At 41.7% G+C, this 27,669-nt stretch overlaps 1 protein-coding gene and 1 long non-coding RNA gene across 3 annotated transcripts in view; both read right to left on the bottom strand.

The window, feature by feature from the left end:
• LOC111245953 (solute carrier family 4 member 11-like) overlaps positions 1–27,669 on the bottom strand; it is a 424,503-nt gene that overhangs the window by 315,202 nt on the left and 81,632 nt on the right. The window lies entirely within an intron of this gene.
• On the bottom strand, positions 15,963–21,015 carry LOC147757456 (uncharacterized). The gene is made up of 2 exons (XR_015321704.1): positions 17,800–21,015; positions 15,963–16,480 (listed from the first exon to the last, which is right to left on the bottom strand). It is a non-coding gene; the product is annotated as an uncharacterized LOC147757456 (long non-coding RNA).

Here is a 27,669-nt window from a genome sequence, read left to right as displayed (position 1 = left end):
TCTAAAGGCACAAATATATAGCCGAAGACAAAAAAATCAAACTGCTTCCAAATATTTCGCTCTCTTAATTCCTCTTCCTTTTCTTTCTGTCACTGTCTCTGAGTTTCTCATCAACTGAGGCTTCTGGACAGAAGAGCGTATATTCGGTAGCTTGATTTACCCCTCTCTCGCTCTCCTGCACATTCTTCTATCTTCCGCTCCCTCTCTATGTTCTTCTGTGTCGTCTGCTCTTCTGTGCTCTACCCCCTATTTTTAGCATTTTTATCTTGTTCTCCTGTTAGAATAGCTAGCAGCGCGCGGCCCTCTTGTCGTGACTAGTCTCTTTACCTACACTCTCGTTGGGTTGGGTTTGCTCGGCGTGCCCCTACCTCACAGTCCTATCGGAGCCACTGCTAGTACAGTGGCTCTCCCCACGATTTTTATCACGCTTGCCAACGCGTCGCTATTAACGTGATTTTTAATGATTTTACGAGAGTAAACGTAAAATAAAATAAGAAGAGAAGACCAAAAAGTTAGAAAACGCATAATAACGTGTCAATGCAGCGGACGGCCTCCTGTTCCGGTATCTGCTCTCAGCGGCAATGTTCGATCTCTACATTCGATTGCAGCGGAAATAGTTTTCCGTCGCGTGCAGTACTTGTAGTCACCGTAGATTATCTATAATCTCGGTTTCGTTTCCGTATTAGTCCCGCTTTATCGACTCTCCGTTCCGCGGCAGAAGCGATGACAATACCCTAAAGGCTTCGGTATCCCGGGTTGCGAAGTAGCTGGCTTTCGTATCAGCGGCTAAGGAAAGCGCTGGCTAGATTAGAGAGTCAAAGGCGGTCAGGGAAACCCGCGTTGCTCAGATGTACCTTTCGACTTGTAGGCTTTTGTTGGGTCCACTGTCAGGCCTCAACTGTGCCTACGTCTCACCAAAATACACCGCGGCCAATGGCCGAACTGTCGGGGACTCGGCTGGTTCAAGTACGGATCGCGCCACATAACAACATATAATCAAATATAACACGTTCTAAGCAATACAGCTGCGCGAAGGCTAAGGAAAGCTGCGAAATGCAGAAATGGAAGGGAGAAATTGACGCAAAATGGAACGAAAATAAAGGAGAAGCGTTTACGCAACAGATAATGCTGGCGATGAGGGCGGAAGGAACGTCGAGCATAAAAAGTGGGCAAGTGGCCTTTGACCATCCAAAAACTAAAACCAGGCACGGAGCGGACCTACAAACGAAGATAGAAGAAAAACGCAGGCCAGAATCCGCCTATAGCTCATGATAAAGAAACTTTACGTCGAAGCAGTGAAAGGAGAAAGTCAAATATAGACAAAACAGTAAGAATGAAGCTTGCCAGTTAAAGGTAGACGGAGAGAAAGAGTGCGAACGAGGAGTGGGGCGTGTAAAAATGACGCAGTAGGAAGTTGATTCAGCTGAGCCCGGCTAGCCGTTAAGAAATTGAAAAGAAGAAGTTTGGCCCATGGGGGCGAATATTGCAAACGGCTGCGAACCCGTTGCGCGCTTGTAAGCCAGCGCCTCCAGTGGGTGGCAGTAACAGTAACACCGGGAAGCAGCAGGCGACTTGGGACCGTCGCGCCAGCTGCCTCACTCCTAAAGAGAAAAAAACGGCACACTCTCAAAGATGAAGCAGCAAGGGACGATGGTGACAGCTCTTACAGATTTTTCGCTTGCGATGAGGGGTGCGGAATGGAAAACATACGACTAGGAGAATAGCTGGAAAATAAATATGAGATAGAGTAGAAAATCAAACTCACATTGGAACAAAAGAAGACAATCGTACTGTGGGTGCGACAGAATAAACTACGGAGCGAACTCTCAAGGAACCTTATACAGAAGGACTCAAAACCATTTCATTCCAATTCTACCTCTTTGCCTTTCAGAGTTAGACCGCCTCTTTGGTTTCTCGTTCAACGAAAACCAGAAAAAGAGTGAGCAGAGATCTGTCAAGCGAGCATGAAATAACGTCTAGAAGGCACAAGTCAGCACAAAACCATTTCCATAAAACCATATGCCCTACTTGAGTCTTCTGCGAGCATCAGCTTTACGATTAGACACGAAGGATGTTCCGATACAACTGTACAACCTTAGGCCTTGCATTCCCAACTCAGCGATTCGTTTGTTGCTGACCAAATGTTCCAACAAATGTGACCAAATGTGACAACAGTTCCGTAATTCGCGACGCTAAATTCTGAACACTTCCCTATTCCGTCAGGGGTTCGGTTTTCATCGTTACGTTTGTCCGAGTTTCTTCAATCAACTCCTCTTATACCCCTTCCTGTGAAACTCCCATGTACGACTGAGAGAATGAAATGTACGAGAGATCCAACCTTGACAGCAGAATAGCGGCAATAGAGCTAAAGCTTTGTATCCGCGAGGGAATATTAGTAGTATATATTTCTATTTTCTGCCACCTACAGTTAGCCTTCTCTCTCATGCTCCTTTTTACTGTCCCCTTCTTTAACGTGTTGTGGGCGTCGGCACCGCCTCTGCAACTGCGCGCCTGTCAAGCCTGGCAGCTCTCGTTGATGGTAGAGTGCCGGCAGCACTTTCACGCTTCTGAAAAAAAGGGCGGATAGAACCTACAGTAGGAGACATCTCGCTAGTGTAGAGCTGTTGGGGACGAAAAGGCGGGACACAGCGAAAACCAAGGACATAAAACAAAAGATGCGGTGATAAACTTCCGCTAATTATACTGAGGAACCGCCCCCTCTAAAGTTGATATTGCCGAGACCAGTACGACTAGTACGGTTACAACAAGTACCGCTGCATCCGCTGACATTTGGTGGCGAATATATTCTTTTCGGCAAAAGGAGCTTGGCGCTTTTGTTTCAGCCTTCTTCGAGCAATAGTGATTGTTACTCTTCTATGGCCAGCATAAAGAAAATGAATGAGCAGGCCTGCCATCCCACGAAGGACTGCCCAGTTTTCCAAGAGAATGGATCAGTAACTGTCACTATCAGGTATTCAACGCTAAGACGAGGGCAGGACTGCCGATAACCAACTTTTAGCATTTTACAAAACGCCCGCTCTATAGGCGTCAAGAGAAAGGGAATTAGAAAAAAAATAAGATATTTCTCTACTGTAGCTTTTCTCATCTATTGACCTAACTCCACTTGCGACATATAAACTTTACGGAAGCTAGACGACAACGAAGCAATAATAATTTACCGACAAAGTATTTAAATACTAACAATATGGTGTATAACGCTTGTGGTGCTCGATTCAATCAAACTCGTCCGATAACATGTTGCTTCACGCACATAGATATCCTTTAAGTATTAGGAGGACTAACTGTTAGAATGACTGAAAGCTTTTTTGTCAATCCTTAAAACCTTAAGCTTTGAACAGCAATTAGAACGGTTATTTAGACAGCTATCATTTGTACCAAAAGCGGAGTAGCATTATTTACTAAGCCAATGATACAGTCAGGCTGGATATATAAATTCGGCCGTAAAGCCTCTTCTGACGTCGTATTGGCCTCCCAGACCTATTCCTGCCCAACGCTTCTACCAGCCGAAGCTGCTTCACAGAAACGTGTACAACCTCAGACGGCGCGAGATTACGTGCTTTTGATGCAGCGTAGCTCGCGCTCGTTTTTTTTTTTACCTTCTTTGACCTGTCCCCATCGTTGCATTCGCCCTAAAAGATCTTCCACATATATTCGCGCACGATAGGGCATAATAGTGACCCAACGATCGAAACAGCCGATATAAAGCAGTCAGGTGAGAAAGCAATCTTGGAAGCTAGATACTTCCGATATTCCATTGGTATGGTGCCATTTTTCTGTCAATGTAACATAACATTACGTGATCCGTGGCGTTCATGTTTCCCGTTCCTCAACATGACTTGCTTTCCCTGCACCACCCGCTTCGAGGCGCGCCGGTAGCGCTTTTAGCGTTTGTGCATTTTATTGGCTTGTAAAGCTTCCCTGTCCCTGCTGCCCTTTAGCCGACATCCCGAATTGTTATTCCCACAATCTTGTTATCATTTAGGTATCCTATTAATCTTGCTGGTGTGCAATCACGTCACACGGGAGTGCGTCTATACGAGACAATAGTAACGAATGAAATAGGACGAACGAGAAGAGCACAGGCAAAAGGGTGCTGCCGTAAGTGGCAGCTTATATGTTCATATGTGTAGACCGAAGCATATGAAAACATTGTATCGAAGACGACAATGACAGCGGGGTAAGAATAATATGAAAAGACCATTTGCTGTTCTACAACGTCGGGCTCTGACGCGTTTACCAACGCATTTAAAGACTTCAACATCATGTATGTAGTTTAACCGTCCATGCCGATATGCGCAACAAAGGAAAAGTGTCTTTGATCACTTCGCGTTCTAAGTCCGTCTTCGTGCTCCTAACCATACTCCTTTCAATCTTCTGTTTTTCCAGGGTAAATCACGGACCAACCTCGTTCGGCCCGTTGCCGTGTGCTTCTCCTATCGGCCTTTTATGCTATATTATGGCAGGATGGAAAAGAAAGGAAAACACGAAACAGTAAAAAAAACTATATATATATATATATATATATATATAGGTAGATAGGAAAGAAAGCAGGGCTTACCAGTGTTGACGGATCATGGGCAACATGGTAAGCATGCTCAGTTGTTTCTGGTCGGAACCTCTCCTTATTGTTGTCTTTGCGTGAAGGCCGACCTTCATTAGGGGAGCATGTACAGCAACGTAAATAACAGATGGCCACTGGCATGGCTCGGTAGGCTACCACGACCGAGGAAAAGAAAGGTAAGAGAAGGGTAAAATAGAAAGGGAAACGAAGTATGAGAAAAACAATGAAAAGAGGCAACATCGAAAAGAAGCCAATGATAAACAGAAAGGTACTAGTGATATTAATGCAATTATTAAAACAATTATCATTAGCGCAACTATTATTATGTTGATTCATAAATTTCCGATATCAATATGGGTATATATAGCTTTAGTCATTCAAATGAAGGCGAAACACCTGGTATTACTGTTTTCGTTTGTCGCAAAATGCGTTTGGATGAAATGTTTTCTTCATTCTCAAAAACAGCACCCCTTGATCTGATCGTATGTGAAGTATTTTTGTATGCGCTTTGAGGTTGAGGTTTGGATTAAAATTATTTCCATGGGTGGGCTTCGCTAGATACGTTATTGTAATGCGCCCCAGTTAAATCTTTAGTGTCACACTATTTACAGCCGATGCTACAATATGAAAAATCTTCCCGCTTAAAAACTACCCTTGGAAACAGTCATGTTTGTTGGTTTAACTACTGAGTCTAACTATCACTTTGAGGGGCATAGCGCTGAAAATATAATATGCACTTTTTTTGGGTTTGAATAGAACACGTAAAGACGTATAGCTTAGTTCGGAATTAATGCAGTGATAGATGATTTCAAACGATCTAGGACTTTTCCAACACAGGTGGATAGACTGTTTTCGTGATTGCATTGGTAGTATTTTTTTTTTAGTAGAGAGACCCATCATTAGAAAGAGTGGCACACATCTTCGTACATTGACCTGCCAGCTCTTGTTCCTCTGTCGTTCACGACGTGCGTCAGAATGTCAGCTAGTTTAATGTATACGTTGTCATATTAAATTATATTAACTTTACCGGAATATCTTCCATTTACCTGCAGAATTTCGAGCCGGCTCGTAGGACAAATTGGTTGTACATCTTTTTCTCCTACTGCCATGATCACGGCTACTGCTGCCGTTTTCCTTGAAAAACATTGATGCCTTCAACCTCTATCCAACCGTTGAAGCGTGTAGGACGAAACGCCATCGACACGTTCGGTCGCCGTCATCATAGATGCATGCATACGCGTCATGGTCCCCATTGTGAAGTGCGTTTTTCTTTCGTGTCCCCTTTTTTCGACTTCCGGCTGCCATTCTTACTGCTGGCTGATGGTAGCCCTACCTACGACAGACGCGTGACTAACATCAGCTCTAAAATGTTGGCCGTGACGACGACAGAAGCTCCGTCGTTACCGGCCTCTATGTGCCAACGGCGTTGGCACGATGACGCTCAATTGAGCCGTCAACAACAACAAATCTGAAACGGGTTTGGTGGTTTGTGAAGAAATAAAAACAGGCTAACACGACGGAGATGAAAAACTCTTAGCAGGGTACACTGAAAAGAATAAGCTAGCTTCGCAACGTAGTGCCCCAGCCGAGGCGCAATCGGCATCGAGAAGTGGCAGTGGTGCACTGTCTACGCTTTGGCTAGATCGCTTGCCTACAGCACAATTTTTAGCCCTTTAAAGGCAGGTGTTGCGATGCATCACACCGTATCCGCGTTACACGGCACTGACATGCCATAGTCGAAGAGAACCGTAGACGCTCGCTGAGCGGAACGCTCAAAGCAGGATAAGAGGCGGAAGACGGCGCCGATTGCTTCGTTGAGTTACGCTGCCAGTTCTATGGTCCAGCGAAATCCGTTCCGGAGTTTGCTGGGCGTTGACGTCGGCGGGCGCTGGCATAGGAACCAACTCTTTTGCATAGCTGATGCTCACGCAACTGGTCCTTATTATTTTTTTTTAAAGCGAATTGGGAAAAGTAGAAATAGACTCGAGACAAGAGGTCTTTCGTGCTTACCATCTCTACTGTCTCTCTATTTCTCTTGCACAAACGGGTGTGTAGCGTAAATCAGACATGTCGAGTGGTTATCATCTTCTAGCTTCCTTCTTCCGCTTGCCCGAGTCATACTACTCTCCAGGAAAGATGGCCAGGTTAGCGGAGGCTGTCAGGGCCAAGCGAAACACGAACAACGCTTACTAACTCACTCGAGTGCGAATCGTACGAGATAAATAGGCAAGCGTGCAGTGCGGCTCAGCATCTCCATAGGATGATTATCCGCGACGACTGGCACGCCGGGACTGTCGAACAGGAGACATAAAAAGCCCTACGGGAGGCAAGAGATAAAGCTTTTACCACCGCTAGATTCCCCATGATCACTACTGTTGCTAGTGTATTACTAATTTAATCATAAAAAAGTGAACTAAATAAACCTTCCTCGCTATTTAAATATCCTTGCTTTTTATACGATGCACAATAGCGGAAATTGAAGGGGAGTTGATGACATTCTCGTTAGAGCAATATAATTAACTTCCCTCACTAACAGTTCCAAGCTCGTGCGTATAACTCGGGGGTTTTGGCTGATTCAGATGCAATACATCGCTGACAAAAGAAACTACTGAAAAAGCCAAGTAGCCAGGTATTGTCAGGCCCGCTAAATTGTCGTTTTGATTCGGAACTCCAATTCTAAAAAGTACAAGACTTATGACTAATGTTTTATTGTACATCGTTGGTTCATTTTTTTGGTTAGCTTAAGTTAAACTTACTGTATACGATTTTGACGGGTTGTTTGACCATTAATGTACGCACCAGATCATTACCAACTGGACAACACTATTCCGGAATTGGGGTCTAATCTCGTTCATTTATTTATCATTGAAACCTAAGGCAGTGTAGTAGTGTTTCAGGTGTGCAAGGTCCTTCAACTGATTATTCTTAGCCCCACGAAATGCACCATCGTTGTGTTATTGTTGTCATAATGTCCTTATGTCTTTCCATTAATCGTATCAAATATGGAACTTATCTAACTTGATTTCGTTTTCTAAACTAAGCATAAGTAATCCTTAAGAATCTCAAAGTATAACAAAATCCATTCCTTATATATAGAGCTATTATATATGTTGAGATTGCATTTTGCTACGTTTCTTTCAGTAATAGACGGTCACAGTCAGCACATAAAGCTATCTAAGTGACCAGGCTGGAATGGATTTCTTCCTAACAAAGGTGTGCTAGTCTTTTTGCTCTTCGTTGTCTATTCGTGCAGAGGCCATCGTTAGACGGATTATCTTTGCACAAATGAATATGTATATATATATATATATATATGCGTATGACACATGTACACGGTATGTGACGAAAGAAATAAGAGTAGCGGCCCGACTCATATTGGTCGTTGTGACGATGATGAGCCCTTGCGCCCGGATGCGAATGTCTTTTCTGTGCTGCTATCGTGCAAATAATTTACGCCGCATGCTACCCGCCTGACTCGAAATCAACCGTTTTGTGACGTTTTATTATATGTGTAATGGCCTGCCCCGTCTAAACCGTTGCATGCACTGTGTTTTTAAAGTTTTCGATAAGTGCAATAAAAGACGCTGAAGTGTGCTTGTCGGAGTCTTCAGATTCACAGGACTTGAAGCTAACTCATGTCAGAATAATTCTTAACGTAACAATCACTTATTATCACGATTTCAGATACTCTATCACATAAATAATACATACGCGTTTTCACAAGACGTGTTTAAGTCATGCGGTTCGTGCCTTTACTCTATCAATCATACGTTCTGTCTTCCACCAATTACGAATTGGATCAACCGCGTTGACAAATGAAGGGTCTGTTCCGCTTTACATTCATGACGAAAGCAAGCCGGGAACGGCATCTTGATCGCTTTTAGCAGCTTCTACACATCTATCTTTAAAGACAGCACTTGAAAAGTTTCAACTTCGCATCACGTAGCCAGACGTGCAAGTTATTCTGCTGCTACTACAAGCACTGCCGTCAGATACAGTAACCGTCTCTCTCACATCGCGTTCGTCCTTATTGGCTTTATCTTTCATCTGACTTCGACTCCCCAGCCGCTATGCTGCCGCTTACGACTTCGACCCTCTGAAGGATCCATCGCAAAACCGCATTAGTGGTTCTTAGTGTGATACTTGCCTGGTGGAACTCTTTGGTTGCTGAGAAACTCAGAAAGTGAGCGATCGGTCGAACAGGGAGCCTCAAGAAGAAGACAGGCTATAGATTATCCCTGACAGTAGAGGCCATACGAGCAGTACCAGCAGCAGGTAAGCCGCCTGTACATAAAAGGGCGCCTGGCTCAACCTTGGCGTTCCGAAGTTGACGAGGCAAGCCCAGCCTTGTGCTTAACATAAACACTGAACCGATAGAAACCGAAAAAAAAAGCGATGTGCGTCCAGTCACTCTGGATACCATAGCTGTTTAATAGACAAAACACCGTTTTCGCTAGCCATTTGTGACTAAAGGAAGACACAGGCAATGGTCAGACGCATAGTCAAGTAACTATATGAAGTAGGCCATTGCACGTCCTTAGCTCTATGTTTTCCGCATCACAGTCTGAGTAAATGAAAATCATCTTTGAGTACAAAATGTTAATTTGTATATTGTTTGACGTCCGAATGAACAGAGTTACGATCAACGCACCAAAACCGCTTCTCTAAGGTAACGACGCTTCTCAACGCATTAATTGAGCTGTCAGCAACAATCATCGCACGGCTAAAGAAACAAACAAGGGAAGGGATAAGAGATTCTTAAGGACTATAAGGAAAGCGACCTAGCTCAATATGTTTAAACTCTAAAAAAAGAAAAACATGATGGTGATGCCTTAGCGAGGAAGTATATTTTACACCCTTCAGCTTCTATTCGCTTTATTTATAACCCCCTGTAAACTACTATTTTTCATAAAATATCAAAGCCAGAAACTACTATACTATAGGATACTACGTAAGTTAACGACGACAAACATCAGTAAAATTTTCTACATCGATGATGTTGTTTACAATTATTTATAAGACGACTCCGGTACGACTTTTAAATAAATCACTGTGTCACAAAAATCTACTATACCAAATTAGGGTAAAGAAAAAAAGCTCATACCTTCGATTCAGTAGCCGTATGTATAGTATTACCCGATTAAAAAATACCGATGTGATATCTCTAAATGTCGATTGACGAGTAGCCACGGCCATTTGCATAGGCGCGTATACACATAAAAAAACAATTTTACCTTCAGATTGCCTATCTTTACAACAATAGAGTAGCTCTTTTCAATTTGATCTTTTGTACCACAGCCAAATAGTTGTAGTTACACGAGCTTATGCGGTTGAATTATTCACAGATTAATAACTAATAGAATTTTTGAGATCTCTTGTAACTCAGTAAAAGTCTTCCGCGGCCGTGAAGTGAACCATGGTAGTAGGATAAATCGCGTTTGGTAGCTTGGTTACAGGAAAACAGGTGCTCGCGCCAGCAGCTGTGACAAAATCGTGAAGGAACGAACAGATCTTTGCTTTTTTTTTTTTTTTTTTTTTGATCTGGTCGACCAGCGTCATAGCTATGGTGTCCGTGTTTGACAGCACCAATTTTTAGCACGCCGGCTTGCGCTCGAGTGCTTCATCATACGGACAGATTGCAAGAAGTGCCACAGATTGACTTATCTGCCGCAATGGTATGTTTTCCCAGATGCAAATGTTTCGGTTTAAGCGATATATCAATACGCGGTCAACGTAAATGGAACTTCGGCTTGGACGGGCAATTTCACTGTTTCCTCTCTGATTTTTCCGTTGGACGCAGAGAGTAGAAGTGAACGCACGACTAAACGCGTTGTCAAACAGGGTCTAGGCGTTACCAGTCAATCAGGATAGAGGCAGGCGGAAAATTTTACTTGAGCCCCGCTTCTGAATTGGCTGCTAACAAAAAGGCGCTGACATCAACAACTACGCAGGGATATAGAACTGGGAAAATGAAGCTTGCCTCAGACAATCGTCTTTGCTATGTTCTTATCGGACGAGCTAAAGCTACTGCATATCGCGCGCAGCTTCACCGCTGGATAGAAATCCATTTAACTATGTACATTACCTACGTAATGTTTGAGACACCTCAATTAAATATAAGAATCAGTAGGAGAGTTTATGTATCTTCCCTCGTTGGTTTAATGCTTCCGGCTCTTCCAATAAATATAGATGTGGTGTGCCTTATGGCTTGTATCGGAGACCGCGGGATCTAAATTACAAGTCCGTATACTCCGTTAGGTTCTACCTTGATACAACCACCTTAATAAAGCAGAATTACAGTGAAAAATCATGATTTTATATATAAAACGTATTCAATCTGAGATAGATACTACGCCAGCAGTATGGGAGTTTGCTCACAAGCAAACCTCTCTGGTAATTGCGTGATCGCAGATCACCTGTTGCATATTCTGAAACGGGTTTAGAAATTTCAGCAGGTCGAATTAATGTTTATCGTAAAACTATCTAATTTTCAGCCTTTTACACATCGATTGTGTTTACGATTTTTCATCAGCACAAGTACTAAAACATAATTTCGAAATTATACCTATTTTGATATTATTTTACGAAACCATACCATTAGATCATTTCCGATTAAATGTTTTACTCAGATTAGTCGGATCAACTATTTTGCAATGTGCTGGCCGCTTGTGCTGCTGCAGCTCAAAGCTTCCGCATTGTCACAATTAGACATAACCACCAACGGAGTGCCTATCCTTACGTCATTTAGACTTAAGAAAACGAGCTGCGATACACATTCCAAAAACAAAATACTACGACGTTTAATATCTTTTTCACTGTTGGCTACAAACTGCCCATCGCTACGGCGTGAATCGAACGTCTTAACGAAAAACAAGGGAATGGCGGCCGTTAGCGACGAGATCCCAACGGCGGCTAGATCTTTTCGTCGCTGTCGGGATCTCGAACAAATTCAACATATGACCCCTACACAAGGCAATTGTCTTCTATCAATCTGCTGTTCGTTCCTTTTTTCCGCCGCTCTGGGCCTCCTCTTTTCGCTCTTCACCACCACCCCCTTCTCCTACCCGTCTTTTGCCTTGTTTTCTTTATGTCGTGCCGTTCGATGACACGAATGTCATTTTGACGTGTCGGTCGCACCGCAGTAAATTGGATTAGCTATTATTACTGTACTGTCGCATGTCCGTCGTACCGCTGCTGCTGCTGCAACTGCAGCTTGCAAAGCTAAGCGCCTCTTTTCCCGGACCTCCGAGCGCTATAGTCCTAGGTTTTTTAGGCCCCTCGCATGGAACCCATCTCTAGCAACAGCTGCGTTCTTTGTACATATCCAGACCATCGCCGGTGCTTTCTATGTAGATATCTAGACAAAATTACATGGCTGCGTCTTGCACTGTGCTACAATCAAAATCCGTCAAGTGTCAAGGCGCTCCGGGGAGAACAGCTTCAATGGCACCATAAGCCGTAAACGTAGAGGCATAAGGGCTGACAAAATGCACCATTTCATACTATTTCGATGTCCAAACACTAACCCTTGTTATGACCGGCAACACCCGTTCATCTTTCCTCCTTATATATTAGATACATATCTTTAAGGTGGTTAAGGGCTAATGCACTGCCCCTGTATCTGAAAACCAGTTTGTGTTCGGTGGCACTACGAGCGTGTCGTAAAGGAGTGGTGTTTGCAGAGATGGCTTTTAAAGAAGCAGAAGAACTGTTACCAAGTTCTTAAAACATGAGAAAAATACAGAGCAACGTAAACAAATGGTGCTCCCTTAAATAAAGATGTCGACACCAAAGGGAACTTACGCATTTCGGTTACAGAGGAGGGCTTAGAAGGTTAGTTGAAATAAGATGCCGTAAAACATGTAAAGGAGAAGATTTTGGTTCGAAGTACCTTAACGATAAATGAACTCTTGGAACCAATATACGTATTTACGCGGGAAGACAGAACCGTTTTTAAGAGAAAATTGTTTAGTTTTCTATAGTCCAAAGTCGAGCACGTGAGTAAAAAATGAATGATAACCATGCAGATCACTCATTTCTCTTGGATTCTTTTGAAAATCATAGCAGCATTGGCCATTAGCTTTTATTAATAACATGACATTCAAGCATTGCTCTAAACGGATTATATGGTATAAAGCGGAGTTCCCTATTGACAAACATAGACTACCTATGCCTAATTGACATGCATTTGATCAAGGGTTAGTGGAACTTTGAATGGAAGAGTGACAGAAGCTTTCACAGTCAAGATCTGCTTCGGTAGTGTTATAGATGCGCACATTAGTAGGACGACTACACTGCAGTTAATGGCGAGTCTGCCGCTTAAACTGAACGCACCTAATAGGTCTTCTAATAGGCCAAATGTATTCCAGAGTTAAAGTACTAAACGCTTGCTATAAATGCATCTTTGCAATGTTTATCATCTCGTATATAAATATATTGAAAAAGTCCACAAGGAATTGCAGAAGTCTTTCACATATTGACACGTATATTTGTAACATACAAATTTTCAGATGTGTCAGCTCACGCACAGATTTCCACACAGTCCTATCAAAACAAACGACTCACCATTTGTCTTTTAGGCTTCTTTAATTGAACCTATTTCTTAATTAAGAACAACTTGCAGAGGCAAAATAAATGCCCCAATTATTTAGTCACGCGTTTGTCCTCGCTTATACGTAACCGTTTCATTGATTGAAATACGTATCCTAGCGTGGACTATATAGAGATTTGTCTCATAGTATTTGTGCTAATGAAAGTTAAAAATGAAATCTGCTAATTAAAGCTAGGGTTGGATTATTCAAGACTTTTTGCTGAGGCCAAAAACGGCAGACCGTTCAGTCTTAAAAGACACGTCCGTGCGTGCTAAACGTGTTGAACATGTTAAAATTAGATGTTGGAAGAAAGCAAACTGTCCAGCTGTTTTTTTTGCCATTTTCCTTTAGCTTCTGCACACAATGGATCACTATGCACGTATCTGTATAGATAAGTTTATGGCCTAAGCGTAATCCTGAAATTTAGCACAGACATGCGTCTTGGTAAGTACATATAGTAGATTCTACCACTAATCCCATTAAGCACTACTGATGTAGATGCTTAGATAACCATGCAACATTAACACCGTTTCTATCAGAACCACAGATATCGGGTTTTTAATGAGAGATCGCAAATTCCCTAACGAACCTTTAGTCTAGATGTGCAACTGCCGCTTACTCTATTGATGGTTTCATCATAGATCATTCATGACACGCCTGACAGATTTCTTTATCCGGCTTCTTAAACAGTAAACTATCTCTTCCAAATTGGGCTGGTTTTACCTGGCCAGGAAAACAATGTGAAGATCTACGAAACCCTTACTTTTTCTTATAACTCATCTCACTTTACCAGTGCATTTCTTCCTGGAACATCCGTTGCTGCTACTGCAGCTGCTTCTAAAGCTCTTCTGCTAACTGAGTTTCGTGACTTGCGCATTTTGCGGCACGAAGCAAAATTAACTGGGGCACGTGGCCGTCTTATGTTGATTCTCAGGGGTAACAAAATACAATGGCGAGACTCAAGGTTCGGCAAGACGGAAGTGCTTTTTTTTTGTTTGTTACAGCGTCGTGGTTGTCAGGTGAAAAAGACGAAGCGGTAGCTGACGAAACAAGCTATCAAGAGCTCAGAGGAGACATTGGACGCCAATTAGTTGACTCTTGTCTATCATCGGTATAGCCAAGCAGCGGTAAGCTAGATAAAAGTGTAACTTCGCCTGCGAGCAAAGAGACGTATATTAATAAAAGTAAAACGCCCCTCGTTTCGGTAATAACGGATTCAGTTTGCAAATAGCAGGAAATATATACACATAAATATATATATATATATTTTATGTTGCAATAAAAATTGTACTTCAGCAGAGAAGACCCGCGCGCTTAATTGCTAACTCAATAAATGCTTTTCTTTTTCTTTACTAGTATGCTAAGAATCTCCTACGTATGATATACCTATATATTATACAACCTATTTTTCACATATTTAGCGATATCTTTTCAACTGTCATTAGGACAACTCTGCCGATAGCAGCTTAAAAATGAGGACTGATACACTTCTTCCTCTTATCTGAATTGACAAAAGTAACTTCACACTGCCCGTCATCCTCATTATTCTTATCATTAATTCAAAAACAGGTAAAGGTTGGTTACAGCAAGAAACCGAAGCTATAAAACCCGTTAAAATACGTTACGTACGTCTTTTACTACCCGCTGTAGATCAGTTCACAGATCGACGCCTCCTCCATAACGAACAAGTCTTTCCAACTCGCTGGGCCTTTTTTAACGGCCAATGAAGAAGACAGTGTAAAAGACAGAAGTGTTCGTTGTTTCTTCACCGGTGTATATTATAGGTCGCTGTAGTAGCAGCGACTTATTGTATGGAAAGAGGTTTTCATTTGCTGTTGTCTCCCTAGCGGCTTTCTCTCTGTCCCTATATTAGGACCAATAATCTACTATGAGTATGAGCGTTTTTCGAGAATGAATCTTTATTCTGCATTAGCATAGGCGCAGGTAAAATATTTGGGGTTAGCAGAGCTTCTTCGCGCTACTATTCTCTCACGGACTTTAGCGGTAGTGTTAGTTAACGCAACGTGAACATTAGCACCCACCCTTCACCAACTCAAAAAGCCTTTACCCGTCCACCTCTGGTTGGTTTCAGTGAGGGAGCTGCTTATCCCATCTGCCTCTTGGGAGTGCTGAATATGCAGGGCCCGTGTAAACTATTGTAAGATAAGAGATCAATCCAGAACAGTGTAATACGCATCGTCTGAAATGTCTGGAAAAAAAACGGTGAAAGGGGGCACCAGACAGAAACTAGGTTGAGGCCGAAATCTGACGAAAAGAGGTGAACGTAGATCTTTTAGATTACTAAGGACATCTACAGCATGCTTATGGTGATTTAGAATGTCCTTATACTTGCAATAGCCTAATTTTAACTGCAATAGTAGTTCGTGAGCAGATCATTCTTTTCTTTGCCAAACAGGATAAATAGGACAATGTTCAGTGATGTAGAATATAGTACTTAGATTTTTAGATTTTATAATACACTAAGACCGTGAAATAAAGTTATTAAATGTGAATTTCTAAGTGATTTTCTAATTTTTTTTCATGCCATGCTTTCGACGTAACGTACACGAAAAGCCATTTTAGTAATGAATTATTATTAACAATAAAAGGCCCTTTTCTCTCACAAAATTCTCGCTACATTATGCCTGATCAGGGCCGATGTCCAGGTTCTCCCCAATGTGCCTTACATCTAAAGTAACGTTATCAGTAAGTTAATTACATCCTGTGATTCTTCGGAGCACCATCGTATTCGCAATGGTACACACTGACAGCAAGGAAAATACGCATCATTCACTTTTTGCTTTATTCAATGTCATTTAACACAGTCACATCTGGCATGCTTATATCACCAAAGTTGAGCGCCACCAGAATCATTTTTGATGCAAAAAAAAATAAACGGCACAAACGTATCTTGTTAGAGACGTTTGACCCACCATGCATCATTTATTGGTCCCCACCGTCTCGCCTTTACGCGACGTCTGGCCTGTGCCTGTTCCTCCTCGGCATCTCCCGTAGTAGCTTTGTTGACGCTGTTTTAACATCAGGTATCGCTTTTTCTGTCCTTCACCTCTTCGCGGCGGCCTGTTCATGTCGACTAAGCGTTCGTGGTCTTCATCAGCTTCGGGTTATCACAATGCCGTGGTCGAGAGGTTTGGTTAATTTTTGAGGATTTTGGACGCGGCCGCGGCAAGATAGCGACCAGCTCCACTAGCCTGTGGCCGTGACGCTCATCGGCACGGAGGCCACCGCGGTACATCCGAAGCCGTTACCTTTAATGCTTTGATCACACGTGCCCTGCATGGAATGTCTGCCCATACAAGGCAGATGCCAGAAATGCGATGAGACCTGTGTTAGAGGTATCGGGTCAAAACATATGATCAGAAAATGTGTGCTTGTCAGCGGTAGAGAATAACTCGAAAGGAGAAATATGTGGCAATCTGGAGAAGAACGGTACTGACTGATGCTAGCAACGCTCCACAAAATATATATTATTGTTTCCCTAATCTTGTCGCACATGTGCACATGGACTTGCGTCACATAAGCATGGAGGAGAGTGGGTTCAGAGCAAATTCAGAGCCATCTATTTTTGACCTCAATGGCAAGTGCAGATATAGAAGCAGTTCCTTAATTCGCATACACTACTGAGAAAATCTGGGTTACAGAACAATACGTATTGAGTTCTAACAGCAGTGCAGCTCAAAAAGGACAATGAAATCTTAGCCAGCTATGGAAGAAAACAGGGCTAAACGGTCTGATCAAGAGCCAAAGAAATTTCTAAAAAAAATGGCTCCGAGTTTTAATCGGCTGCGCAAGGTGTTTTTCAGTGCCTTATCAATTTGATGTGTCTCTCATTTTCAAGTCATATCTGCATTGAGATGGTATATATATATATATATATATATATATATATATATATATATATATACTATTTCTTATAGCGTGTACGCATAGAGAATCTTTAATAGAAAAAACGGCACAGTACTATGTTTTTATACTGATGGGCTTATGATCCCACGACGGCTGAGTGGCAGCAATGGAGCGCATAGTACCCTACATTATCTCGTTTATAAGGCATACGTTATGTCGTAAAATAAACACTAAAAATCTGCATGGCTTCCAAGAAGTACCACGCTTACGTTGTTTTTCTATTATCTGTTCTATCTCATCCATGACGTCTGACAACAACCAGTTCAGCTAATTGTACTATTCGAGTGTTCTGTTCACAGTATCCTACTTTGGCTGTGGACCTAATTTTTTTTCTGGATGGCCAGACGGATTACTCATCGACTTTATTTAACCGTGGCCACGTTTTCCCTTTCAAATGCCTTATGAACGTATAGTACGTGTCTGTCTACATGCTCTTCCCTACCTTGCCATAAAGGCTCAATCAACTAACAACCACTGAAGAAGATGAAGAATTCTTGAGTAGGGAAGCTGTTTAATCTTGTCATAACTATCCAGCTCGTCTAACTTCTCTTGTTGCTATTCGTGGCGCTTAGCCTTCATCTTCACGCTCCGCCATCTGCCACAAACTTCATTTCCATTTCCAGATATGCCTTTCAACCGTTTGCATTGATTTTTCTTAAATATAAAAGTTTAGATCTGGGCTGTGAAACAAATACTTACAAGATAGAAGCATAGTGCAACAAACCTACGAAACCGCTATTGCTGATTCTTGTAGGAACGACAACTGGGACGACCATGCGAAGTTCTCATGTCGAAATTAATAGCGAAGTCCTTTGTTGGCGTCTCCCGGTTCGGCTGCTTTCACGTTCTCGTCATTTGCCTGCGAGCTCGCGAGGGCGTCTGCTTCATTCACACACATGCACCGCTCAAGTCGGGACCTGGCGTCATGTACCCGTCAGTGCTGTGGCTGCAATGATTGCAGCGGCCGCTCCTAACACGACAACCAGCCTTATCCCTTTGTTCTTGTCACGGGAAGGAACTCTGCCACGTGCAATAAAGGTGTAGTACTGGTAGTGGATAGCAGGACAAACGACCCAGGGTGACCTATAGCGGGCTAGAGTAAATCGGCAGAAGCAACCGTTTCAAGCGAGCTAGCCCTCCACTGTAACAGGTTAGTCTGGCTGCAGATTCTGCTGCAGTAAGCTACCTCGAGGGTTTCGTATACACGACGAACACTACACCATATCACGTACATAAACGTATACTTATGTATGCCGGGTCATATACATTATGCACAACACCACCTATCTTATCCCAGCTTTGCCTCTTTTCTACCACATCTCTCTAATCATTTTGGTACGACTACTCTAGCGAAGCTAAGGTAGGTACTCTAAAAACGAGAAAATCTGACCACCTTATGACCACCCTAAGCTATATGGAGCGCAACTCACATAGGACACGGTCAAAAGGCATGACGGGTACACATGAGAGCGCAGGACATTGGACAAGGTAATGCCGTTTGTGCTACTTTTTATATATGGTTCATTCTAGATTATTTTATGGCAGTGCAGTAGTCGGTAGACACACCTGCTTATCAGACTTCCTCTTGCTAGGGCTAGTGGGCGGGGGAAAAAAAGAAAAAGATAGAGAGGGCACAATATCGCAGAGGCGGTGGCAACATCGTAGGTAAAGGTATACGAACTACCGTGGGCCTATTTTTTTTAATAAGGTTACTGCATTGATGGAGATTACTTCAATCCACGCCGAGTATCACCGAAAATTTGGCATTTCTCTGTTTCAAAAGTTGCCCCCTACCTTCCACCAAGCCTATTTTTTCTTTTATACTGTCATTAAATTTTATTAGTTGATTAAACAATTTCGATGATATGCCAATAAAGGACGATTGTTTTGGTAATTGGTGAAAAGCCAGAGGCTAAGCCTTGCGACCACGAGTGACCTTGACACCTTAGGCATCGTTATCAAGCGCAGTATATGTTTCAACCTATTTCCGTTTGTCTGTTATCCATAATAGAGACGCGAAATGAAGCTTTTTGGCTGCTAGAATAGTTGCAAAACTATGCAAGTTTAATTTGGACGTATTACGTTTTGCTGCTTCAGATTAATTACGGTATTTTCTGATCGTGTCGCACAGATTAGGTGTTATAAAGTTATGCAGCGGCTCAATGGTGTTGTGCATTGCTTCTTGCTTCCACTTACGATCCCGGCCGTTTATGGGGTACTATTAAGTGTCCTTTTCAATGGACGCATCTGTGGGAGCACAGATCAGGTTTATGACCAACAGCTAACTACTATCGCGTTATTACGCGTTCATGCTTCATCGAAGCTGTCATTGTCATTGATAGCGACAAGTCGTAATCCGTTCAGATCCCAGCATTACTTTCCACCTAGTCAAACATCGGTTGGATCACTTTGAGGACAAGCGCTCAGTGTTAGTAGATAACCTTTGTTCTTCCTGTCTAGGTAATTCCGCGTCACTGTCGAGGTGCCTGAACGAATTTAGCTCCATCCGATTGGAGCTGTTTTTCAAACCCCCATCAATGGAGGTAAATAGTCGACTCCTAATCAAGATCGCAAACGAAAACTTCAATTTTGACCTCCTGCGATTATTTTTGTCGAAATAGACATGTTAAACACGGTCTGACCGTTATAGGGAATAGAGATCATTTATATATATTTCAAATATAGGTAGAAATTAATCCAGAAGAACAATATATGTATATTGCAGCTACTCTATTTACCAATTTAGTTCTTTTTTACGCAATCGAACAGGTCAATATAAAAAAAAGTCTATATATTTTTATTGAACTTACCATGGTAAATTGCTGAGAGCCTAACTAGCGACGCAAAAGGACGCGAGGATGCATATTTATGCCTTTATGTAACTTGTTTTAGTTCACAGTTTAGCTGATATTGACCAATTGAGTAAGCGGTTTCGCTTGATTAAAGATGCAAATGGCGGCGATACGTTGTCCAGAATGAAAAACAAGCTTGGTCAAATAATATTGATGTCATTGGCCTAAAGCATTTAAGTTTTTTTACCAAAAAAGTTCTGCACATTTCCAACAAACGTCTTCAGAAATACACGAAAAAAAGTTATGCAGCTCTCTATAACGCTCAAACGATACACGATCGAAAAACTACTTCTAAGCTTCTCCGATATTAAAAAAAACATTGACCTGCAAGCATGTCGGTTAAAACATCGGTGAAAACTCCTGCCAAATTCTGTCTAAGGTAGAAAAGGGCCTGCCATATAACTAACACTTTAACGGCATCCCTACTGAAAAATTTTCGGTAGCCCTGCTAGTTCGTACCGAACTTCTACATTTGTACCCTTGTGACTACAGCTCAACCTAGAGAGTAAACACGTGCTATCGTTTACTGTGCTTCGGGGGAAAATCGAAAGGTTGCCCCTTGCATACCCATGGCAATAAGGCGACAAAAATACTGAAACTATTGCTTAGCAGTCTCTAGGAGGACGCTGGGATCTTGCCGTATCGACAAGCAATGAATGGCACCAAATATCTGAAACGAGATCCGAGCAAGCCGAGTCGGAATAGGTCACACACCATGGTTTGTTCGGGGGCAAGACTTAAAAGCGATGCTACTTTTAAGAGCATGATGTCACCGGTATCGGTACTCGCGCTGTATGTACTTGTCTGCCCTTACTGCTTTGCTCCTCTATAAGTCAGTGGAATAACAGGCTTATAGACAGTTAGTTCATCGGTCGGCCAAGACGCCATTCTGTACATTTTCTGGATCGTTTGAGCTGTTATTGCTACAGCGCCTGCTGGAAAGAAACTAGGAGATTTATCTTCCGCTGCGATAAGATAGTCGGGAGTACGCGAGGTGTCAACACGTACGCACTGAAAACAGCCGCATTACGAGAAGCTTCTGCTTTATTACTTATAGCATGAACAAATGTTGTTGGTGTCTTCGAACTACAAAATCAGACAAAGATAATCTTCATAAAAGCATTATGAAATTTGCTCGTATATTTTTAAACTGAGATCGATTTCTAAGCGCGGGCACAACTATGGGTGTTTTACTGGGGTAGTTTGGCACAAAATTCTAAAAGAGAAAAAGCTTAATTACTTACGTATTAAAAGGGTTTATTTTGTTTTATCTATGTTATATTGGTGATTAGCCCTTAACCAGGGCGAAATATTTAGAAGAAAACTTTAACACAAGCGAGCAAGATGAGCTGACGGTATTACAAAACGCGCAGGAATGAAACTTAAATTTTACGCTTATTTCCTCAAAGATGAAAACCAGACGAGATGATGAAAGCTTTTTCTTGTAATCACATTAGCAATACGTAGTTGATTACCTTATACATAGTGTACGCATGCAGTGGTTCTGTGCAGTGTGTATTTTAAGGATACCAGAAAAAAAAACAGCCCAGAAAGCCCATATATATATACCCACCATGTGCATATATAGTATATATACGCTGAAGTGTAATATATTTTTTTTTTAGTACGTTGACTATAGCAATTACAAGGTTGAAAATGGGGAAAAACTTACTAAAAACGCAAGCTTTTCGTTCTCTTGTTTAGGTTGTGGATGCTGCGGATTCTAATTCGATAATAAAAAAAAAAAAAAAAACTTAAAGAATAATTGTACTTAATTATCTATCTTGGTTTGAGTCAAAATATTCTCGTTATCTCAAACGATATAAAGAAGATAATTTTTTTTAATGGGAAAAGAAACTCAGCCGCGACAGCAGTCGTCATTGGATTCGCAACCTAATTTTTCTTAATTGGGAAAAAATTATGTGATACAATTTAGGTACTACTTATGCTAGTTATTTTGATGAAAATTAAACAAGTTGTATTATTATTGCTGGAAATAATACTGCTAATAGTAACGAGGTTACGGTAATTATCTTGGATAATAAAATTCGCTAAGCAGTGCATGACTGGTATTATAATAAGCTTTCCCTTAAACCGGCTATAGCGTTGATACTATTTTTACTATTATTATTATTGCAAAAATTGAGTAGCATTCTTGCAGACAAACGAATGGATAGATAGCATTAACAGTAGCGTACCTTCGCCCTTCTATCAAACAACACCGGAGTGAGCCACCAAATGAACGAGAAACGCGCCACTCATTGTTTCTGTATGTAAACATACGTGCGTCACTGCGCAAAAACATCGATGAACCATTCGGTATCACGAGAGGAATGAGAAAAAAATGATGACTTAAAAGCTTGAGTGGAGGAACTGTATTCCCTGTCGTAATACCGAACAGGGATTCTAAGCTTTTAGCTTAGCTACTTGGACGAGCTTCTCTCATTCGATAAGCCCACTGGAAGACCAAATGCAATTACTATTGACTGTCAGATATTGCTGCTACGACAACCCCAAATCTAACGTCAAACAGAACTAGCGTAAGGTTACCTTTCTTACAGAAGGAGACGTCGTGGTGGTAACCGAAAAATTGGGTTAATTTATCGGTGCGTTTACAGATAGAGAAGCGTTAAACGCAAGCCCAAGAGCAGTTTGTATAACCTGCTGATGTTACATATATCGGCATAAAACTATATGCGCAATGCAGCTGTTTTTCGTATCCATAAGCGACACTGAGTGATAAATATATGTTGTTACAAGTAAACATCTCGCTATCCATGACGGGGAACGGTGTATCCTGTTCGCACCGTCAGCCCCTCTCTCGATGTAGTTACACATATCTACTCACATACATGAACCAGTAATTATATTATAGGTTTGCTATGTTATGATAAAAGCGAACCAACTGAGTCAAGACCTACAACCTGACTATCAACATACAAAAATATATCGCTATTTTCGGCAAACGCTACAGCCGCCTCAACTTCTCCCTGTAGTTATGGCCCGTATATAAACCATAAATAACCAAAACAATTACCCCAAAGATAGGTAGCATCGCATCAATTTCGTGGTATTTAGTGGCCTTCATTTACACTAAATAGCTTCTATTTATCTCTTCTGTATCAGAATTAAACATATCCGGTTTATTGGCAGCGATTTCGGATCGGCAATTCCAGAATGGTGTCCTTTTTGGCACGTTTTCCTTTCAGCTTAAGCGGGCCATTAATACAATTTTGGACGAAGCCTATGAAAGGCCATATTATAAATAGGCTCTACTATCTATAACTAAAGAGATGGTCATCGATCACGGCAATGTTAGGAACCTCTGCCACGTGTATGGTACTAACCTTAATAGAGCTAAATCTTTCGAGAGTCCTAAACGCTTGCTAGACGGAGGCAAAGGCCAATCGAGCAAATCGCATTTGACAATAAATATTCGAGCACACAAGATTGCCCACAGGGAAGTAATTCTTGTAACCCATTCAACCCATATATATAGGTCGAAATAAGTGATATACAGGTAGGTAGACCGTTTCAAAAAATGCTTTGTTTGCCCTCTGAGAGCAGTGCTAGCACAAATGTCTGATTTTATGTAGGTATTTTGGTCAGCGTTGCATCGGTCGGGGGTGTTTTAAAAGAGCTCTCTATTATACTAACGCTCTTAGCTCGCATTGCGTTCACCCGTTTGACTAGGTCTCTATGCGCATTGACAAGCAGAACAATGAGACGCTAGTACCCCAAAGTTGAGGTATGGCCGCTCTTGCGCTCTGTGGGTCCTCGGCGATTAGCAGATGATTGACGAGGCATCGTAGCTTGCTGGGAGATCTAGTAGTTTTGGAACAGACCCGCGTAGTAGAATCCAAGCCTTGTAGATTGGCTACCCCTGACAAAAACTGACATGATACGTAGACTGGAGAGCTATTAGTAACTTAATAGACCGAGAGCTCAGCGGCCTATTATGATATTGTATGTATTTATTGCTATAACAGCATCATGCAAACGTAACCTACTGGCTAATGTCTGGCAAAGCAACATAGTGCCTAATCGATCTCACCTATAAAATTTGTATCATGAGATAAGCGAAGGCATGAAAATGTTCGATAAGCGCACGTTCTAGTTACGCCGTGAGAAACAGACTGCGGCGTTGAAAAATTTTTACCTTTTACATATAGGAACGTAGCCTGAAGCCAATGCAGTATAGGATCGCAAAATGTATACTTGCGGAAAAATAATATATCACAGGCGATTACACGAATATAATGTAAACGGAATATCCTACTATAACATTTTTAAGCCGTTGTTTGAACGAGAGGCAAGCGAACGGCGGTGGCTAAAAGTGTCTCTGCGATGTGACGCCATACGCACGCCACGATTAGCGCGGCCCGAGATAAGCACATAACAATACAAAGTAAGGCGCCATTTTGTTGGCTTACTTTCACATCGATATGAACGAAATGGCAGTCTAGCACACGGCCTTAGGTACGTGCACATCCTTATTAAAGCTGCCAGAGGGTGGCAATCACTGTCAAAGACAACTCGAACGTACGCACAAATTTTAGAGCATATAGGGATAATCTTTATTTATAATTACAGATAGTAGAGATTCTTTTTTTGTATCGAGGACGAACTGCGTAGGTGCAAGGAAGTGGAATTGGGTGTGTTTTTTATTGTCCTGCATCCTGTTTTGTAGTTTGCACAAAATAGACAACAGCTGCTATTAAACTTTGCAAAAAGTACTAACCAAACAACAATAAATAGAGAATATATTAAGGTATGGAAGCAGCATCGCAAATCACAGTTAATCCTAGCATGCTTCTGTTAATACGAAGTGTTTGGGGCAACTTTTAAAAAGATTGGCTGTCATAGAGTTTCATTGGTACTCTACTCAGGTTGGTACACTGGTACATTGGTACACTACTCTAGCTCAGGTTGAACAGTTCAAAGCTGAGACATAGACGTTATTGGCAACAACGTTACTCCATTTGGATGGGTCGATTATCATTTGAAGTTCAGCATATTTTCAAAGTAGACCCATACTTACCAATTTAGCACGTCACTGCATTTGCATAATTGGGCACATTTAAGTTAGCCCACGCTATCGCTCTATTTTGGGCATTCAATCACTTCTGCAAGCTTTTGTCTAAACAAAATTTTTACATAATATTAGCCTTTCTCATATCACTTATTACTCTGACTATACAAAGGGCTTTTGCATCTATCTTATATGTGTGTTTATTTACGTACATTTGTATGATATTACAAATCACTCTTCGAATTCACTATCTTATGCCTTAAACAAAGCTTGAATAAATATTATCCGTAGTTCAGCAAAGCGAGTATTTCTATAAGATGTGTTTCGAATATATCATAGCATAAAAAGGTGTTGAGTGTTGATCCCGACCGTTTTTCTTCCTTTATGGACAAGAGTCTTCGGATCAATCAAACGAGATCAACCACCTATAAAAACCGTGATTCGACAGCCAGGACGGCCGATCGATGTAAGCGAAGTGAACGGCAATACCCAGACCGTTTTCGTTGCCATCTAGAACCTTTGGTTGAGGCACATCCTGCTGGCATTGACAATACGCTACTCCGAGAATAACGACCAACAACTATACGTGAAAATCGTCAGATTTCTTTCTCTCTGGGTGTATTACTTTAGTATCCGTGTAGCCATTGTTGACACTGTTTGCTTTATATGTTGTGTCCTAAAGCTAGGTATTGACCGCTGTCCCGCTTTATTGTCCAGCTATTCGTATTAGTGTTCCTTCAGAATGCTGCTGAAAGACCAATGGCGGATCGACAGCATGCTCACGTACGCCCGGTTGAGTAGCCTTATCCGTACGCGATACCTTCGTTATCATGCCCTGGGATTTCGTCCATTAGAGAGGTATGCAATGATAGCCTGAGATTGCTTCTCTCAGGAATATACTATCTTCTCTATAGGAATATATAATAAGACAGTTAAGATAGATAATTATCGCTGCCGAACCAGGCATCGAGTATCGCGTAGCAATGCAGATATATAAGAAATAACTTATTTATCATTTCATTATCAGCTATCTACGAGTAAGCTCTCTGTAAGAGTCAACTTGTGAAACAGATAAATCTCGATAAGCATATCAACTTAAGTTTACGTTGACTTTTTTTCTACCGAATCTCTTATCCTTTACATTTCGTTTGAGCGGTAGAGTAGACTCACTATACTTTTTCTCATGTAGCTAACACTAAATAAAGCTGACGAATATCGTACTAAAATCCGCCTGCCAGAACCCTTATTTGTCCGTACTTCTTCTCTTCCATAACTACTGCTACTAGAAACAACGTACCGGCACCGACCTTTCAACGCTCAGTTCCTTACCACTGTGTCATCTTTCCACGAGGCACCGGTCGACTCATTGAAAACTAAGAGATTTACTCGTCAATGGTGCAAGTGGCAGGTAAGCTAGTAAACCATGAGAACCTCTGCTAGCAACAGCGAAAACACGAGTTGTACTAGCGCTACCCCCATCTCAACGGGCTATGCAGTGTTTCACTAGAAATTTTAAGTAAGTGCTAGTGCTTACTCGTCGTGATAGCACAAGAGCGTTTGTGGCTTTTCTTCCCAACTCTCAACGGCACTTTACTTCATCTCAGTTACAAACCGTTTATAGGTGGAGTACGTCGCGCACACGTCAGCGAAACGTTTGAGAAACTGCATATTGCAATACCGAAAGGCAGCGAAAGGTCGGTTCACAATCATTATACTGTAAAACTAATCGGCGCCGAGACTTTCAGCCAAAGCCTCAAAGAAGAACTGGTCGCTAGGAAATTTCTCTAGTATATATATATATACTGTACAGGTAAAGAAGTCTCAGGTGAAAGTGTGTCGGCTAGGTGCCTCTTTAATACAAGACATGGGTTCTTCCATTACGGCATTTCAAAGCAGAATAAAGTCTCTGAAAAGGACGTCATTGCAGCAATTCAGATCTCTCACTGGCAAGCGTTTGTCGTAGAGGAATGGCTTTGGATCATCTAGCTGCTTTCTAATGTCGGTTTTGTTAAAATACACTAGTCATATGATCACGGTAAAGTTATTTCTAGGATGTAGGTATATAATTGTACGTATGTGCCAATAACATTTTATTGGGCCCTGTTTAGCAATGGTTTATTATAGTGGATCTGCCTTGTGTTGTCCGCCATATTCCAGGCTCACTGGGTCATCCGGCCAGTCATTTCTAGTATGACTCCTCTCCAGATCCATGAATGGGTAAACACAAGCAGTAGGTAAATTTTTCATTGCTAAGGCTACTCGCTAGCAAATTCTCTCGACCCGACCAAGAAACTTTTCATGGCTTTGAAAAACTTAGCCACTTAGAAACAATGAACCCTGATTAGCTGAGCCTGCCAATCGCCATACCATCGTCTCGTGCAATGAATCTAACACTGAAAACGATCGAGTGGTCAATTTGTAGTACTATTATTTAGGAATAAGTTGATCATCGCGAAAATTATAGCGTTCTTGCTGATCAAAACTCTAGCGCATTTAGTCCGCTTGTGCAAAGAGGATTTGGGTGCGAACACACAATTCTAATTTTATAAGGCTGTCAGGATTAACGCTTTTGACGTGGTTTTTTTCTATAGAGATGTGCTCGACATCATCCTGAATACAATATTTTTAAACAACGCGTAATATCTATATGGCATCGCATCAGATCAATAGTTCTCTCCATTTCAT

Source organism: Varroa destructor, unplaced genomic scaffold, assembly GCF_002443255.2.
Source record: "Varroa destructor unplaced genomic scaffold, Vdes_3.0 BEIS01000002.1, whole genome shotgun sequence".
In the NCBI taxonomy this organism is placed as follows: Eukaryota; Metazoa; Arthropoda; class Arachnida; order Mesostigmata; family Varroidae; genus Varroa; species Varroa destructor.
Note: the sequence above shows the minus strand (reverse complement) of the source record. Positions and strands in the feature narration are given on the sequence as shown.